The following is a 12,717-nucleotide window of genomic DNA, read 5'->3' on the forward strand; positions in this document are numbered from 1 at the left end:
ATTATCCTGGTCAGCTGTTCCTGTGGGAAATGGAGTCCCATAGACACTGAAGAACCACAAACCACTTCCGCCATCAACCACTAGCAACCTTGTGTTGTACTCATAGGCCAGAATGGTCTTGTACTACATATTATGTTTTTTTGCTTGGAGTTTCTATATCAAGTTGGTGCCTCATCAGCTAACAGTAATCCTGGGGCTGGTGAGCACAAAGGCCATTTTCTGGGAAATTAATACCCGTAAAACCGGTCGTGACAACCTCCTGGATATTTACTGTGATTACTTTCTTATAAGCCCTTTATGAGGTGTCGCTGAGACGCCCGACTGTGGCATGTTTGTTACTTATTTCACTTATGAGCCCTTTATGTGGTGTCGCTCAGACGGCCGACTGTGGCATGCTTGTGATTTATATTATTTATAAGCCCTTTATGTGGTGTCGCTCAGACGCCCGACTGTGGCATGCTTTAAATTATTATCCTTTCGAGGCGTCGCTTCAGACACCCGATCGGTGCATTCTATTTCTACTCTATTATTGCATACTCATGTTAATTATGAATAACCTGTCTATGTGCATCATGGGTTTTATTTTTGTGATTGACATTGTGATTATAGAATATTTCTGAGCATGATTATCATCTGATATATTATACCTGTGTTCATAATGTTTGCGAGTACATTCAAAGTACTCACTGGCTTGTCCATGGCTATTGTCTTGGCCAGATTTCTTGCGCAGAGAGGAGCGTTGCGATGACAGCCCCGGAGCCCACACAATGATTATAGCAGCCTTGCGAAGATTTGAGTTATCCTGGTCAGCTGTTCCTGTGGAAATGGAGACCCATAGACGCTGAAAGGCCACAAACCGCTTCCGCCATCATCCACTAGAGACCAATTATTGTACTCATAAGCCAGAATGGTCTTCTACTACATATTTTGTATTTTGCTTGGAATGTCTGTATCAAGTTGGTGCCTCGTCAGCTAACAGTAATCCTGGGGCTAGTGTGCACAAGGACCATTTTTCTGGGAAATTAATACCCAGAAAACCGGTCGTTAAAAACTTGGTATCAGAGCCAGACTGACCATTGGCTAATTCTATCTTAGCCAGGTCGAAAAACCTAGGTTAACCAACCCACCAGACGTTAGCCTAAACTCAACCAAGCTTCTCGTGTAAGATAGCCACACAGTGACCCCGATACCTTTGGACAGTCGGTGCCCAACCTATTAGCCTATCCTGTCGATCACGCGCCAGTGACCGACACCTAAATTGTCTCATTCGCAAGCGTGCGAAGGAAGACTTCGCCCCCTTTTTCTATAAAAAGGGCACGCTAGCCTCAGCACAACACAGCACAGCCTCTCCCCAAACCGAGCCATAATGCCTGGCCCTGTCGTACACAATGAGACCACAGCAACCAACCTTGGAGGTTTTGTAACTGTGCTAGCAAACCTCACCCGCCGTGCCTTTGCGTTAGAAGAAGCCCCAGAATATGTGGTGTACCAAGGACCCATGAGCGGTGAGAGCCGTCAATTCTGGGCCACTGTGCACGTCTATGGTAGGGGTCTATCGCCAGAACGCCCCTACAGGTTCACCGGAAGGACAACTTCCTTTGAGCCACAAGCCATCCAACTAGCTGCTCAAGAGGCTATAGTTCAACTCCGACACTTGTCGCCCAGAGTTAACTGTCGCTCGTTCTACTACTACCCCAGACGTGACAGGTATGGTAGGCCACCCCAGGTTGCCAACGGAGATCACGAGATGGATCCTACGTTGTTGCATCTAGTGCTCTATGTAAGTGCCCTAAAGGAACTGTTCGATCAAATCACCCTTGATCTGATCGCAGCTCGTGGAGAACTTGTTCGCCGAGCCCCGGCGAGAGGAGAAGATGAGCCCGATGCCGACAACATAGTCGTGCTATTCGGACAACCGACCAAGTCCTTGAGGTCAGCCCCAGTCATCGACCAAAATACTTTGATGTCCCCAGAAGTGCTTCGTCGCCTTTTGGGAACACACTCCAACGGGATTGTGGCCAACAACCCCCGCGAGGGTCATCATCGCTACCCCGACACTGCAGTTCCTCAACCCCCTCCAGCTAACCCCGATGGTGAAACCCGTGGAGAAGCCTCGACGTCCACAAGGCACACCCGCTTAGATATTAACGAGGTAGACCGAGTCACTCGAGTAGTACCGAGTCTTAGTAGGTCCACGCCCTGTAACTATGTGATCCTGTATCGCCGTAATTAAATGCTGTTTGCTTGTGCGCCCCTTTTAAATAGTAGCCATGCATAAGTATGTTGGTGTACAATTGCATTTTTTCCCCCCGGGCGTAGCTACCAAAAACCAACCCCGACGACGCAAAGTTTGTGCTATGAGTAAACTGTTTGGTTCCAGCTAATAGGAGTAATATTTTCAAAACAACCCTTAGCAAATCTCGGACGAGATTTTTCTTAAGGGGGGTAGTGTTGTAACACCCCAAAAATTTAACCATGATTTATTAATTAAAATTTTGCCTTGGTAAATTAAATTTTTATTTTCTGGATTTTTCTTTTGTTTCAGAACCACTCTTTCTCCTAAATTGTGAAGTTTTCACCCCAAGCGAAAACTTTTCAAAAATGTTGTTGGGCTTGTATACCATATCTTGAGAACATTTCTTTTATCAGTGGAATTATTTATATGATTATTTTCCCTAAGCTTTATTTCTTTTAAAAATGATTTTTATAAGCTTTAGAGCCTCTTTTGCACTACAACCCTTCGATAAATTTATTTAAAAATCCCACCAAAATTTGGGGAGGTCAGTAGGAGTATATAATTCAACTTTGTGCAAAAATCCACTGGTGTTCTTGAATTTTTTTGAGCAAATCATCCTCTTTTGCTCTCTGGTCCAGATTGGCTTTTTCTACTGCAACCCTAATTAATTTTGCTCTAGTGCCCATGAGCTTTTTCCTGCTTATAGTCCTCCCTACCAAACCCTTAAGTCCAGGAGAATGGACCCATTGGAGTATTTTTGGTCCATGAAACTATGCCCTTTTCTTTCTGTCCAGAAATGGTTTTCTCAAAGACTTACACTAACAAGTTTTTTGTTTTTGACAAACTAACCTTGCCACCCTCCTTTTCATCTAAAGAGACTACGATCTGGAGATTTTGACCACCCCAAGAGTTGCCTAGATGCCCAGGGCATTCTGTCAAGCACCTTGTGTGCATGGTCAATTTTGGCATGGTTTTTAGTTTGCACATTGGACTTGCTTGCTTTGACTAACCAGCATGTCCCATGGCTTTACCCTAGCCTATAGCCCCACCCTGCTAACCCTCATGTGATTTGGAGCCCTCTGGCATGCCTTGGCATTTTGCCGAACACGCATCGTGCGTGCTCTGGGCGCGCCTAGAGCGCGTGTTTTGCACGCGCGTGCACCGAGCCGTCGCGTCTCACTGCCGCCTCCCCGCACTCGTTCTGGCCCTTCCCCACTCACAGCCAGCACGCCCACCCCCTCCCTCGCTGCAAAGCCGTCCTTGGAGCCCCACAGCGCCGCCGTCAGGTCGGCCGTGGCAACTAGCGGCCAGCCAAAGCAGCCTCTGCCCTGGACGGTGCCGCCCGAGCCACCCTCGCTCGCCAGCTGCCCTCTGGAGCAGCTCGAGCTCATCCGCAAGCTCGTTGGCTAGCGCATGTCGCCGCCACGTTGCCCTGCAGCTACAGAATGGTGGTTCGCCGTTCTTATCCACGGTCACCGTCGGAGCCGACCTTGGCTGCCTATAAATAGGAGCCCCCGAGCTCGTCCAGTCCCTCAGGCAACCTCAAGCCGTCCCCCTAGTGCCCCTCAGCCAGCAAACGACGGAAGGAGGCTTTCTTCCTCGCCTCCGTCTAGTTCGACCGCCGCCATGCTCCGGCTCTGTTCGTCACGAGCAGGCCCTTCCCCGTCCATCTAGCACTACCACCCGACTCCCCTTGACCGTGCGGAGCTTCCCAGCCTCTCAAACACGACTGGGAACCACCATACCACGAAGCCCCAATTCACCCGAAGCTGCCGCCCGCCGCGGAGCTCGCCGCCGGCGACTCCCTCCACCCCCACCATCCTAGCGACCACCGAGAGGACCGCCCTGGACTGGCGGATCCTTCCCTGCCCTCCGGAGCCCGCAAGGAGCCGCCAATCGCCGCGTCTATCGTCGGAGCCCCACCTCTGTTCAGCCAGAGGAGGAAGGAGGCGGGGCGACTGGTCAAACCTGACCAGTGGGCCTAAGGGACCCACTGTCAGTGACCACGGGCTGGTCCACGCTGGCTCAAGTGGAGGCGTAAACTCAAAGTACATCTCCTACGTGTATCTATTCGAAACGTTTTTTTTCTTTTTCTGTTTTATTAAAAAAAACAGAAATTTGACTAAACTTTGACTAGCTATAACTTTTTAAATATAACTCCAAATGAGTTGATTCTTTTTCCTACCTCTCTCGAATTTCACCTAGTTTATTTTAAGATTTATTGAAAAAATAATTAGGCAAACTTTTTGTACTGTTTTTAAAGTTGTGTTAATTTGAATATTTTCAAAAAAATAGGATTTTGAAGAAGAAGTCAACCTTCAAAAAAAGTGCACCCCACTTGCATACTCTTGAAGGCAAGCATCCTAAACCCTGGCATAATATTTTGTGTGTTGTTTGATATGGTTTCAACACCACCTTGACATGGAGCATTCGTTATTTCATGTGATGATACGATCATACGCATGAGTGCATAATGAAGATTTCTTTGCTGTTGGAAATGAATATGCTTGTGATGGTAATCATTCTCGTATGCCTTTCATGCCTGCTGGAAGGAAACCGGGAAAGTCTCTGTCTTGGGTAGACACAAGCTTGTCTCTAGTTCCTCGTCGATACGATTGTGTCCGATATGGCATGAGGGGTATGATGAGTGGTGAATTTGTCTGTTGGTTGAAATATATTTGTTATGCTTATCATGCAGGGAATACTTAAACCTCCTGAGTCGACCATAGATCGAGTCTTGTTCCAGTAACCCCCATACTTGTCTCGTACTACCACATGTCCCTGCCTCAGGTAGGGTACGGTTCAATAAGTTGTCAACCCCTTGCTAGCACACACCGTACAGAGAGGCCATGGTGGAAGATACCGACTGCAGCCGGTAGGCATGCCACCTGGTCCGAGGGCATGGGTGTTTCCTGTTGGGACCGAGAGGGGGGAACCCCTTAGTAAGCGCGTGGTATAAATTTGATCCCATGCTAATCGAGGTTGTAGCCTCCCCACTTAGAGTTTTGCTTGACAGGTGTCGTGGGTGATTCCAGACACGGGTAAGTTAAGCTGGTGTGTGCGAGTCAGGTGTGTTTTCAATTAAATGACCATAAATGGAATTAGTCCCGATAAACTAAAGGAATCCGTTACTCATGGGTAAGGAGTACACCCTCTGCAGAGATTATATCTATTCGATTAGCCGTGTCCATATTTAAGGACTACAGTCTGGGATGGGTCAAGTGTCGGTCTTAGTGTCGGTCTTCGAAGGAGAAACTGTTAAACCAGAACTTAGATCATGACTTGTGACTTGTGATGATTATGAATATTATTATCATGGACTAACCCATTATATTATTTGAATTATTGAGTATCCCCGGGATGGTTCTACCTCCTGGATATTCATTGTGATTATTTTCTTATAAGCCCTTTATGTGGTGTCGCTGAGACGCCCGACTGTGGCATGTTTGTTACTTATTTGACTTATGAGCCCCTTATGTGGTGTCGCTCAGACGCCCGACTGTGGCATGCTTGTGATTTATATTATTTATAAGCCCTTTATGTGGTGTCGCTCAGACGCCCGACTGTGGCATGCTTTAAATTATTATCCTTTCGAGGCGTCGCTTCAGACACCCGATCGGTGCATTCTATTTCTACTCTATTATTGCATACTCATGTTAATTATGAATAACCTGTCTGTGTGCATCATGGGTTTTATTTTTGTGACTGACGTTGTGATTATAGAATATTTCTGAGCATGCTTATCATCTGATATATTATACCTGTGTTCATAATGTTTGCGAGTACATTCAAAGTACTCACTGGCTTGTCCCTAGCTATTGTCTTGGCCAGATTTCTTGCGCAGAGAGGAGCGTTGCAATGACAGCCCCGGAGCCCACGCAATGATGATAGCAGCCTTGTGAAGATAGGAGTTATCCTGGTCAGCTGTTTTTGTGGAAATGGAGTCCCATACACGGCGAAATACCACAAACCACTTCCGCCATCAGCCACTAGAGACCAGTTGTTGTACTCATAAGCCAGAATGGTCTTGTACTACATATGTTGTATTTTGCTTGGAATGTCTGTATCAAGTTGGTGCCTCATCAGCTAACAGTAATTCTGGGGCTGGTGAGCACAAGGACCATTTTTCTGGGAAATTAATACCCGGAAAACTGGTCGTTACACAGGTCCTCTAAAAGTAAGGCCCCAGCACATTCACGCATGTTTCATCTTTCACTCGTGATATATACATTGACGATCATTGTATTTGAAGCAAAAGCATGATACATACATTGGACTTCAGAATCCACTCATTACGGTCACCATTTATGTTTAGTGCTTATTATACAGTCACGGGCTCACCGTACAACTCTGTACTTGCTCAAGACATGACTAGTTGACCAGTTAAACGCTCCACATGGCACCTCTAGTGTTGCATCACATTATCTCACTACCATGGTGCCCACCTGTCGGCTTGTATCTACTCTACATCTACACTCTTATAAAATACACTCTTATAAAAAAAGAATTGGTGATGATGGTGTGCCTACCATCCTGCAATATAGGTCGTCCGATTTATATCTGATGGATAGGAAAGAAACTATGGCAATTTTGCAAAAATGTACCCGCACACCTCTCCACATTTGCAAATAAGGCCTTCCCTCGTTCATCCTTTTCTCTCACAAGATAAACTAGTCATACAAATGCATCTTGATGTTACGTGCAACGCACGGGCATCTTGCTAGTAAGAATGAAAACAAACGGCAAAATATATATTTGGACGGTGGTTTGAAGTCATGACCGCGGGTACAGCGGACAAGGTGGCCTTGTATTGGTATGCTGAGCCGTCTGTTTTAAGTTTTAACGCACATGAGCTGGTGTGGTGATTATACACACACGCACGCATGCACACGAACTGCATGCACGCAACACTCACACAAACACATGCACCCACGCATGCACACAACACTCACACGTACACACGCAGCCACGCACGCACACAACACTCACACGCACACACGCACACATGCATGCACACACCAGTAGACCACACCACCAACACACACTCTCATGCTCAAGTGCTCAACCTACACGTGCATATGCACACATCAGGCCCTGATAGACACATACACAACCAGGTGATTCCCGCGCACGGGTTGGAGTCTTGTCGTGCCTGCATAAATTTGTGTTTATCTGACCTTTTCCCTATGCAAACTGATAGGTGGGACCCACAAGGAACATGGTCAATTTAACTAGTCAGCATGGCGCCATGCAAACTATTTGGCCGGTCAACAGAGTGCAATCCGATGCTGAACCATGAGCAAGTGACCGTATAATCACCACAAAATGTATATAGTGACCTTAATCATCTTATTCTGAAGTTCGGTGACCGTATTATGCTTTTCTCTCTGTAGGACCTCCAAAACTACATCTCTACACGTTCTCGCATGTTACATCTAACAACTATGCAATATAACACTACTACTACACTCTAACACAATAAATCATATGTGTTTTTAGTTTTACTAGATATCATATTGTTACTTAATTATTCAGTTTGCATACATTAAAATTGCCTTTGAAATGTATGGCTAGTATCATCTACCGTGCGGGAAAAATCACGCCCTTTCCTGTTTAATCGGGTTGTTATTGATGGATCGTGCGAAACAGCAAAACTATAGTACTATACAGTACAAGTGATAGTTCACTGGGCCATCGTGTCACTCCTCCGTCGTAAGAGTGGAGTGCTTGCTTTCATAAATCTTCTAGTCCTTTTCGACGACATGTGGGACATCAAGCTACCAGGTCCACGTGCCATACCGGAATACAGTGTAGAGCAGCCGGGGTGAAGCACCCCAGTCATGGCGTCGACGTAGTAATGAGCAATGAGGCGTCAAATCACAAAGCTGCACCTTTCCCGCAGTTAAGTTGGAGGAACGAAGTAATAATGCTAAAAAAGAAGTTCGAGGGACGAAGCAACCATCATTTCACTCGTTGCTGAATCCGCTTCTCCCTCATCTTCTTCAACTTAACCACGTGTTGCTTTTGCCGTTGTTCTGCCTCATGTGGGATGCAGATCGGCTTGGTAAAGCACTGACACGTGGGACCACATGTTAGCAAACCGCCAGGACAACATCCTTTAAAAATAAGAAACCTCCCCTGCCATTCGCGCGGCAAAATCACCTCCCTTTTACTAATCTTGATTCTATAATTTTTTAGATCAATATAATTGAGATTTGAATAGATAGCACACAGGAGCAAAACTAAGTGGTACGGTTAAGGGCATCCACAATGTGTAGCCAAATGTGAAAAATAGCTTTTGGCATCGTGGGAACCATTGTGGACGGTGTTGCCAAAGCGAAAAAGATGGAATCAAAGCTCCCTAATTGATTGATTGAAGGAACAGAAAAATGCAACGTCTCTCCTCTTTCTCCCATGCTTGGACGCATGTAGTACAATATAGAGCACAGAGTCTACTCCCCTGTCCCTTCTATCACAAATCACAAAGTAGTGAGGCGTCAAATCACAAAAGCACGGACGAAGCAACCATCATTTCACTATTCGCTGACTCCACTTCTCCATCATCTTCTTAGAGAAACCATCTCACCTCACTAAGCTAGACGGATGACGCTATTGTGTACTAGTAGTAATAGTACATTTACGCGTCCTTTGGTTCAACGGACTTCTTGGATGCAAATAAGGCGGTTGTCTCGGCTTGCAGGCGGCGCTTGCGAATGACTTACTGTGGTCTCCCTCAAGGCCTCAATGGTGTTCTCCATCGAACGCACTTCGCCAAACCACAATATTCGAGATATCGTCAACGTCACCGCAATGGGGAAGGAAGTCAAATATAGTTACTACCTCCATTTTTTTACACAAGGCCAGTATATGACAATTACAATTTGCAAAAGGCCAGTAACACTAATTGAGGCAAAATTGATGGGGTTTGCCTCGTACTAGCAACCAAGGACAATAATATCCCCTACATGCATGCGGAAGTGAGAAGGTTGGTTTGCATGGCGCTGCATTAATCAAGCGATGAGGAGTGAGATGGTTAGCTCTTTGGTCTTTGGAGAAAAAAATACGCATTAATTGACACGTAAAACGAGGATTTGTATCGATTAAATATCATGAAGGAAAACCCCGCCTTTCTTTTTTAACACTAGTACTCCTAGTACGTCCTGTTTGGGTCTAGGCCTTGCATTGCCATACTTCGCCACACATTTTTGCCAAGCTTGCCTAAAGTTTTCAAAATGTGAAGGAGGTACACTTTCGCACGGCTGTCGCGGTCGCACCGCACCCTCACATGGTCGCTCCTGCACGCCGCGGTCGCACCGCACCCTCACAGAGTCGCTCCTGCACGCCGCAAACCCAACCAAGGGAATGCACCCTCACTGACAAGTGTTGTCGCATGTGAACAAACCAAACTCAGCCATCCTACCGCTGACACATAATTTTCGTTCATAGAGTATGTTTATCCAACCGCATGTTGGGGAGTATTCGTACAGCCCGTGCGGTGGTCTGTTGGGGAAGAAGAAGAGATGAGGAAGAAGGGTTAGGAGACGTAGGATATTCGTCCAACCACCTGAAATGGTAGACTGACCCAAGTCAGGCGACTTGCATAACAAATATATGTTTTTACACAGCAAAAGATCCATAAAAACAACAACATAAAGAAAAACTATCACTACTCGCGGAACGAGACGGCCTCGTCGTCTTTGGCTGCCGGCGCGAACCAGCCGTAGCTGCCGACGTGTGTCTCCGCACCGTGGTTGTCCTCGGCCTCCAGCTACTCATTCACGCAGAGCATGCGGGCGCTCTGCACGGACAAGAGCACAACCCAGTTCAAGTCGAGGACGTCCGGTTCCACTTGTAGGAGGGCCTCGATGGCAGCGGCATCCACGCGCTCCGCGTCGAGTCGAGCCTCCGCCGCCCGGTTCAAGTCCAGGATGTCCGGTTCCGCCTGCAGGAGGGCGTCGATGAGAGCGGCATCCGCGCGCTCCGTGTCGAGTCGAGCCTCTGCCGCCCGGTTCAAGTCCAGGACATCCGGTTCCACCTGCAGGAGGGCCTCGATGTCAGCAGCATACGTGCGCTCCGCCTCAAGTTGAGCCTCCGCCGCCCGGTTCACATCCACGACATCCGGTTCCGCCTACAGGAGAGCCTCGATGGCAGCGGCATGCACGCGCTCTGCGTCGAGTTGAGCCTCTGCCTCTCGCTCCTCCTTTAGTATCGCCATGTTGAATCACTGGTCTGCCTACACCATGGGGGACTCGGACGCCGGAAAGAAGTCGACGTCCATCATCTCATACCCATTGGGGGCCTTCTGCGCCGTGACCTCCACCATGAACATTGGATCGGCTTCCTCCTCCTCGTAGCTTGGCTCCACAGAACTCGGGGATTAGCCCGCCGCAAAGCAAGCTTGGGAATGGAGGTCTGTGGCGCCGACCGCCGCCGCGATTTCTACGCGGCGCTCCGGCGTCAGCATCTTGTAGTAAGTGATCTTGCGGCGCACCATGGCTTTCCAGCGAACTAGGGGACGCTTGATGTGGGCTAGGGGATCGAAAGGTGGGGGAATGGGCTGGAGATTTGGTGTGGTTTTAGGGCAGTGGTGTGGGGAGCCCGACAGATAAGTCGAGATCACCGAATGCACGTGTACAGTGATCCCAGAGATCAATGCTCACTGAACACACAAAAGCTGAATAACAAGAGTCTTACATCCATACATACCGTCTTACACAAATTGTGACCGTTATGGTCAAGTCTTACATTGATAAAGCCTTAAGGGCTGAACATCAAATGAAACACAAGCAGCGGAAATCTTCGTCGATAAGTAGAACCCATGCCATCTGCCTTAACCCTACCGGCATTCTGACTGGGAAAGGTCCTAGATCGCATGTTCGTCTCCAAAGAACTCTTCTTCGATCTCCGGTTCTTCCATGCCTGGTCAATTAAATAACCAGTGGCAAGCCAATGAGTACTTTGAATGTACTCGCAAGCAACCCATGTTTTGGTTCCAGATACAACAATGCACGATATAGGTAAATTTTTGCAGAAAGCTAGTTTTGAGTGCAATGACATGTTCAACAACTTTGTAAGGCATGCATCAAGAGAATTCAAGTAACCATGAGGACAAGTTACAGATATCCACATAAATAGAGTGGACACCAACCCATCTAACATAAATAGAGTGGGCACCAACCCATCTCATCATGTCAAGTCCCTTGACTTGACCCAAATCATTTTATCAACACACACTGGGTTTGTAAACAAGTGGACGTAGCCCAAGAGCGGTTACCCAACTGTCCTTGACCATGGACACGGCTATTCGAATAGTTTTACACTCTGTAGAGGTTGCACACTGTACCCACAAGATCCGGGGAACCTCCGTGTCAGCCACGACCCGCGGTACCTCAAGTACCCGGGGTAAGCACCCGATCACTACCTTTCCTAGACGACACTAACATGGAGTCCACTCGATTGACAGTAACCCCCCGTGCCCAACATTTCACATAACACTTTCTTGGAGCCTCGCTCCCATAATTATCACATACCACTGGCACAGGGTACCAACGGTGTGTGCGGTGCCCTGTGAAAACAGTCATGGCCACCCTACCTGGCACGACCCCGTCCCGAGAGAGAGCACCAACTCTCCCCCGTCACTAGTAATGCTGGCCCCAAGCTAGTATCAGTCTAGGTACTCAATAATGCCCTTTCCCATATAAGGGTAGAGTGGTTGCGCATGTAAGGTTGGAATAACGGTCGCAACTTAAACCAATCCGTTTTGAAAACAACTCACACATTTGCCTCGGTACACCACTTCGTCATCAAGTGGTTACCCATCTCATCTTATCCCTCGGGCATAAGTGGCACCCGACGGGGTTTTCGAAAAACCCTTTGAATATACTTTGTCTCCATCACCATGCATATTCCCGTCCCTTTTGCGTAGCATCTACTTTAGTATCCTATCTACTCCCACCGGCATAACCCTCGTAAGAAGGTAGGGTCGTGCACGATGCAAGTATCAACGAGGAAGTAACGGAGGCAACCATCCCACGTGGTTCACCATCTCATCATGAATCCGATGCAACAATAATAAAGAGCTATATGACATGCATAAAAAGGGTTCCATAGACATGGTCAAAGGGCTGCTTGCCTTGGTTGGCTTGGTCTTCAAAGTCTTCAGGCCCTTCCTCTCCTTCTTCTCCAACTACTTCGTCAAACACAGGATCTAATCGTCGCAATAAAACAACGGATAAATGAGACAATAATAAAAACAGAAAAGTCAAAGTGCTCAGAAAAATGTCAACTTATTTTTGTAAAATACTAGGAGGAAAACTAGGAAGGGGAAAATTCTTGGTTTTGGATTTGGGGCAAGGGAAACAGAGTTGTGGATTTTCAAACAGAGGTTTTATTGTTCAAATTTGAATTTAAATTTGAACAGAGCAGAAAGGTGTAATGGATGTGCATGAAAGTTATATCAATAAATAGGTGGGATTATTCTG

Source organism: Triticum dicoccoides, chromosome 7B (assembly GCF_002162155.2).
Source record: "Triticum dicoccoides isolate Atlit2015 ecotype Zavitan chromosome 7B, WEW_v2.0, whole genome shotgun sequence".
Lineage (NCBI taxonomy): Eukaryota > Viridiplantae > Streptophyta > Magnoliopsida > Poales > Poaceae > Triticum > Triticum dicoccoides.